Raw genomic sequence first — 6,000 nt, 5'->3', positions numbered from 1 at the left:
TGTGAGCTGGCGTGTGTGGTGTAGTCCTCCCTCCATTCGGCGTGGACTCCAGGTTGCAGCGTCCTAGCTGGAGCCCGGGCTCCCGGCTCCGTGCATTCACTTCACGAGGCTTTAGTCCTCCCCGTCCCTGTGTGGGGTCCCCGTGGGGTTCATGTTGGTGGCGATTGTCCTCAGGGCCCAGCCCTCTCGGTGCAGCTGCGTCAGGCAGCCCCTCCCCCGTGGAGGGCTCTTGGCTTCCTCATCCTCCACGTCCTCACCTCCTGCGCCAGCACCTCCCTCGCCCCCAGGAGCCTCGCGTGAATGCAGCCTCTGGGGCGCGTGCCGGAGAGAGGGCACACATGGTGGCTGTCTGCGTCCCCTGTCCCTGTGGTCGCCACTGTCTGTGTGAGGGAGGGATTCCGGGTTCGAGTGTCCGCCCTCTTTGCTGAAACTAAGAGCCCAGATCCTGGGTGAGCTTGGCGGTTTCCCAAAGTCCGAGCTCGGGGCCAGCAAGCCTCCCTGACCATGGGCCTGTCTCCCCCGGGGCTGCTGGCATCCGGACGTGCCAGGGAGAGGCTGGGACCTGCTTCCTTCGTGTGAAAGGTGAGCGTGTGTAGCCCTGGCTGTTGGCTCAGTGGATAGACCATCGGCCTGTGGACTGAAGGGTCCTGGGTTCGATTCCGGTCAAGAGCACATACCTTGGTTGCAGGCTCGATCCCAGGCCCTGGTCAGGGGTGCATGTGGGAGGCAGCCAATCGCTGTGTCTCTCATATCGGTGTTTCTCTCGCTCTGTCTTTCTCCCTCCCTTCTGCTCTCTCTAAAAATCAATGGGAAGCTATCCTCGGGTGAGGATTAACAACAACAAGTGTGTGTGTGGGGACAGAGCATGTAGGGTTTGGTCCAGGCATCCTCTGGGGTCTTGGGGCATATCCCAGGGACAAGGGGACACTGGAACATGCATAAAAAAGGGTAAAGGGGGCCAAAGGCAAAACTTCCAGTTAGAAATAAGTCCCAGGACATCATGTGCGGGAGGGTGACTATCTATATACCAGAGGCCTGATGCAGGGAATTCATGCACGAGTAGGCCTTCATAACGGTGGCTTCGTCTGGAAGGTGGTCCAGAAGGGTGTCTGGATGGTCGTTTCACTGTTTGGCCATTCGGTCGATTTGCATATTACACTGTTATTATTATACTAGAGGCTGGGTGCACGAATTCGTGCACTGGTGGGGTCCGGCCGATCGGGCTGGGCCAGCCAGGGAGAGGGGACACAAGAGGTTGGCCGGCCAGCCCCGCCCTCAATTGCTGTGGGGAAGGGGTGATTGGGGGTTGGGCTGGCCATGGGGAGGGCCCATGGGTGATTGGTGGACCAGCCCCGCCCTCTGGTCAAACTCCCGGTCAAGAGGACAATTTGTAGATATATAAAAGCCTAATATGCAAATTGTCCCCACGGAAGTTCGACCAAGAGTTTGATTGCTCGCTATGATGTGCGCTGACCACCAGGGGGCAGCACGGAATGAAGGAAGGCCTCTATCGGCCAGAAGGCCTCTAACGGCCCTGATCGCCAGCCAGGCCTACGGACGCTACCTGTGCACGAATTTCATGCACCAGACCTCTAGTAGTTAATAATACTTATTGCATATTTGCAAGTGGCTGAGAGATTAGATCTAGGAATTCTCATCACCAGGACAGACACCTTTGTGACTATAACTGTGTGGTGTGGAGGTTAATGAGCCTGGTGTTCTGTGACCATTGTGCCTCCATAACGAAGCTTGTGTTCTGCAGAGAAATTCCACCCCAACGGCTTGAAGGAAGTCTTGTTCCCGGACGGGACAGTGACACGTCTTCACGACGGACAAGAGGAGACGGTGTTTCCCGACGGGACATCGGTCAGCGTGGCCAGGTCGGTGCTGGGACAGGCGATGCCAACCTGACTGTTTGGTTTGTGTCGTCAAGAATTTCTTTAGTGGTTGGGCATCGACCTAGGAACCAGGAGGTCACAGTTCAATTCCCGGTCAGGGCACAGGCCCGGGTTGTGGGCTCGATCCCCAGTGTGGGGCGTGCAGGAGGCAGCCGATCCATGATTCCCTCTCATCATTGATGTTTCTCTCTCCCTCTCTCTTCCTCTCTGAAATAAATAATAAAAATATACTTTAAACAAGAGTTTATTTCGATTAATTTTTTAAAAACATGTTTTCAATATGGTACATAGGTCAACGCCCAGCCACCGAGCCACACCAGCCAGGTGCGTTAGAGTAATTTTTGTGAAAGCCTAGATGTTTGTCCCGACTTAATAATAGAACACAGGGTCACTGGCCCTGAAGTTTGGTGTTTTGACCTGAATTCCTTTGTGGAGAACATGGGTTTAACACTGATTTTTTAAAATATTTTTTTATTGATTTTTTACATAGAGGAAGGAAGAGGGAGAGAGAATTAGAAACATCGATGAGAGAGAACATCGATCAGCTGCCTCCTGCACACCCCCCACTGGGGATGTGCCTGCAACCCAGGTACATGCCCTTGACCGGAATCGAACCTGGGACCCCTCAGTCCGCAGGCCGACACTCTATCCACTGAGCCACACTGGCCAGGGCTTAACACTGATTTTAAGCGTTCTCCTCACCGGCGTTGGTCGTGCTTGAATTGTAACCACAAAAGCAATTCCAGTCTCGGGCGTCTGCCCCCCTGAGACCACGCTGTCCGGAGGCGGAGTCCAGAGCGGACACACGCAGACGCCGTGTAAGACACGGAGAAGGGCTGTGGGCGCTTCTCCTGATGCAGAACGTGCAGCGCAAGACCCTGGACCCCCTCCCCCAGGCCCCCTGCAGGTGGGAGGTTTACTCTCGCTGCTCCTTCACCCGACAGCCACAGGCCCTGAGGGTGTGGGACATGCACCCCCGACTCCTCTCCCCTCTCCCCCTCCCCCTCTCCCCCCAGCTCACCACCACCAGCCTCGCCCTTTCCCTCCCGGGTGACGGCAGGGCCCCCCGCTCCCCTCAGCATCGGGTTGTCTTGCTTTCCTCTGGGTCCTTGGTCCTGAATGATGACCATGAAACCCTCCAGCCCCCTCCTTCCAGATGACACCCCCAGCTCGGGATGTAGGGTTCTCCATGACCAGGCCCAGCTGGCCCAGCCCGCCTGCTGGCATGTCCCCCGGCTGACCTGCTGGCCCCACTGTGGGCCTTCACTGCCCAGCCTTTGTACGTGCTCCCCCTCCCCCCGCTCCAAGACCTGGAGGGGGACCCAGGCGCCCCTCCTTCCACACTCATGGCTCTGGTTCCCGCTAGGAGAGCTGACGCCCCCTTCTCCTCCCCCAGGAACGGCGACAAGACCATCGTGTTCAGCAACGGGCAGCGGGACATCCACACGGCCGAGTTCAAGCGGCGGGAGTTCCCCGACGGCACCGTCAGGACCGTGTACTGCGATGGCCGCCAGGAGACCAGGGACGCGTCCGGGAGGGTGAAGGTCAGAGGCGAGGCCAGGAACCGTGTCCTGGACTGGAAGTAGGTCACCCACTAACACAGCACAGGCATCCAGTCACCGTTGTGTTAAAACAAAAACAATAAACGGATGACACGGTCGCTGCCCCGAACGTCGGCCACACACGAACTCTCGGATCCCGAGGCGCCTGGAGGCTGTGCAGGAAGAGACGTCGTGTCTGGCTTTCTGGTTAGAGAAGCCGGAGGCCCCACCAGCCAGGGGGACTGGGAGGGGCCGGGACCCAGGAGGCTGCAGCCGGCCACGTGGACTGTGGACCGTGTGGCCTCGAGCACTTGGCGGTCTGTCCTCTCGGTCCCTCAGTGGCCCTCGGTCCTCATGGTCTTTCCTTCCCTCCCATCCGGGCACTCGCCCTTCTCGTGGCCCCGCGTTCTTGCAGACGGACACACCGTCTCTGGAAACAGGCCTGAAGGAAGGCAACCACATCCCTGCCACTGAAGGGAATAAACTGAGACGTCTCCTGTCACATTCTCTGTGTTATAACTACTTTGTATATTTTATATTAACTTTTTATTGAAGATCATTTGACTCATAGATTGGAGAGCAGGTTCAGACCTCTTTGTCTCTGTCCTCTCATGTTTCTGGGCTGCGGCTGCTAGCACCTAGTTTGATATACACGAGGCAAAACCACCCTCCACCCACCCTCCACCCACCTACCAACCACCACCCACCAACCATCAACCACCCACCCACCAACCAACCACCCACAACCACCCAGCAACCACCCAGCAACCACCCACCCACCAACCATCAACCAACCACCAACCACCCACAACCACCCACCACCCAATCAACCAACAACCCTCCACCCACAACCACCCACAACCTCCCACCACCCAATCAACCAACAACCCTCCACCCACCTACCAACCACCAACAACCAACCAACAACCACCCACAACCACCCACAACCACCCACCAACCACCCACCACCCAATCAACCAACAACCACCCACCCGCCGCCTCACCCACCAACCACCCACCTGCCCAGGGAACTTACCACCCACCTTCCTTGGGCCGTAGCTGGCGCCTTCTTTGCTCCCTGCAGTGACTTGTTCTGTTTGTTCAGTTGCACTTGGTGGAGAAAGAGGGACACACACCACTCCCTCTACCCTGAAGTGAAAGGCCCAGGTCTCTGAGGAACGGGCACGGCCCCGTCGTCCGTCGCTGACCTGGTCCTTGTCTGCTCCACCTCAGAAAGGAGGCTCTGTGTCCCCTGCGCACCCCGTGAGCACCTGTGCCCCGAATGCACATCTCCTGCCGCCAGGGCTCCTGCCGCCGTGGGACCCTCACATTACACGTCATTATTCCCCTCGGCCGCCTCTCACCACGGAGAGAATAAGCCCAGACTGAGCACGCTTCCCGGACAGACGGCCCACGGCGGGCCTGGCCCTACAACCTCACATGCTCCCATAGAGCCATCTCCTCAGCAGCACCGCTCACTCCTCTCCGGGACTCACCTGACGCCCGGTGAAGGGTATTTAGCAACACCGAGCGACGACCTATGACCCAGGAGTCAGGGTTCGATTCCCGGTCAGGGCACAGGCCCGGGTTGCAGGCTGGACCCCCAGTGTGGGGCGTGCAGGAGGCAGCTGATCAACGACTCTCTCTCATCATGGATGCTCTCTCTCCCTCTCCCTTCCTCTCTGAAATCAATAAAAAAAAGTGGTCAATTTAAAAAACAGTAGTGGGCGGGGCAGGGTGGGGGGCCCACGGGGAAAAGGGACGTAGGTAATGCTTTCAACAATGGAGAAGTTAAAAAGCAACAACAGCAGTTCCTGGGCGGGTTGCTCAGCCCGCTCTCCCTGAGGACAAACCGCATGGCGGCCGGGCTCCCTGCCTGGGGGTGAACACGGGCCCCCAGTCGCTCTCTCGATCGGCTTGCTAGGTGGTCAGGTGAGTCCTGCGGCCTCAGGGTCATCGCTTAAGGGGCCAGTCCCGTCACGGGAACGGACGGTGGACGGAGGAAAGCCTGGCCCCTATCAAGGAGCCCCTTGCTCTGCAGCCGCCCTCGGGGGTGAGTGAGGCCCAGGGGAGGGCGGCCTTTGAATGCCGGCATTTAGTGTGTTTTCTTTCACTTTTAAAAGTATTTTTATTGATTTTGGAGAGGAAGAGAGAGAGACAGAGAGACAGAGAGACAGAGAGAAACATCAATGATGAGAGAGATTCATGGATCGGCTGCCTCCTGCACGCCCCACACCGTGGGGGGGGGGGGGGGGGAGGGGTCGGGGGTCGAGCCCACAACCCGGCCTGTGCCCTGACCGGGAATCGAACCCTGACTCCTGGTTCAAAGGTCAATGCTCAGCCCCTGAGCCACTCCAGCCGGGCTTGTCTCACGTTTATAAGAAAACCACGGGCAGCCAAAACCGGTTTGGCTCAGTGGATAGAGCGTCGACCTGCGGACTGAAGGGTTCCAGGTTCGATTCCGGTCAAGGGCGTGTGCCTGGGTTGCGGGCACATCCCCGGTGGGAGATGTGCAGGAGGCAGCTGATCGATGTTTCTCTCTCATCGATGTTTCTAACTCT

Source organism: Myotis yumanensis, unplaced genomic scaffold, assembly GCF_028538775.1.
Source record: "Myotis yumanensis isolate MYYU_CA2020_CCGP unplaced genomic scaffold, mMyoYum1.0.hap1 SCAF_6, whole genome shotgun sequence".
Taxonomy (NCBI): Eukaryota; Metazoa; Chordata; class Mammalia; order Chiroptera; family Vespertilionidae; genus Myotis; species Myotis yumanensis.
This window is presented reverse-complemented; position numbering follows the sequence as displayed.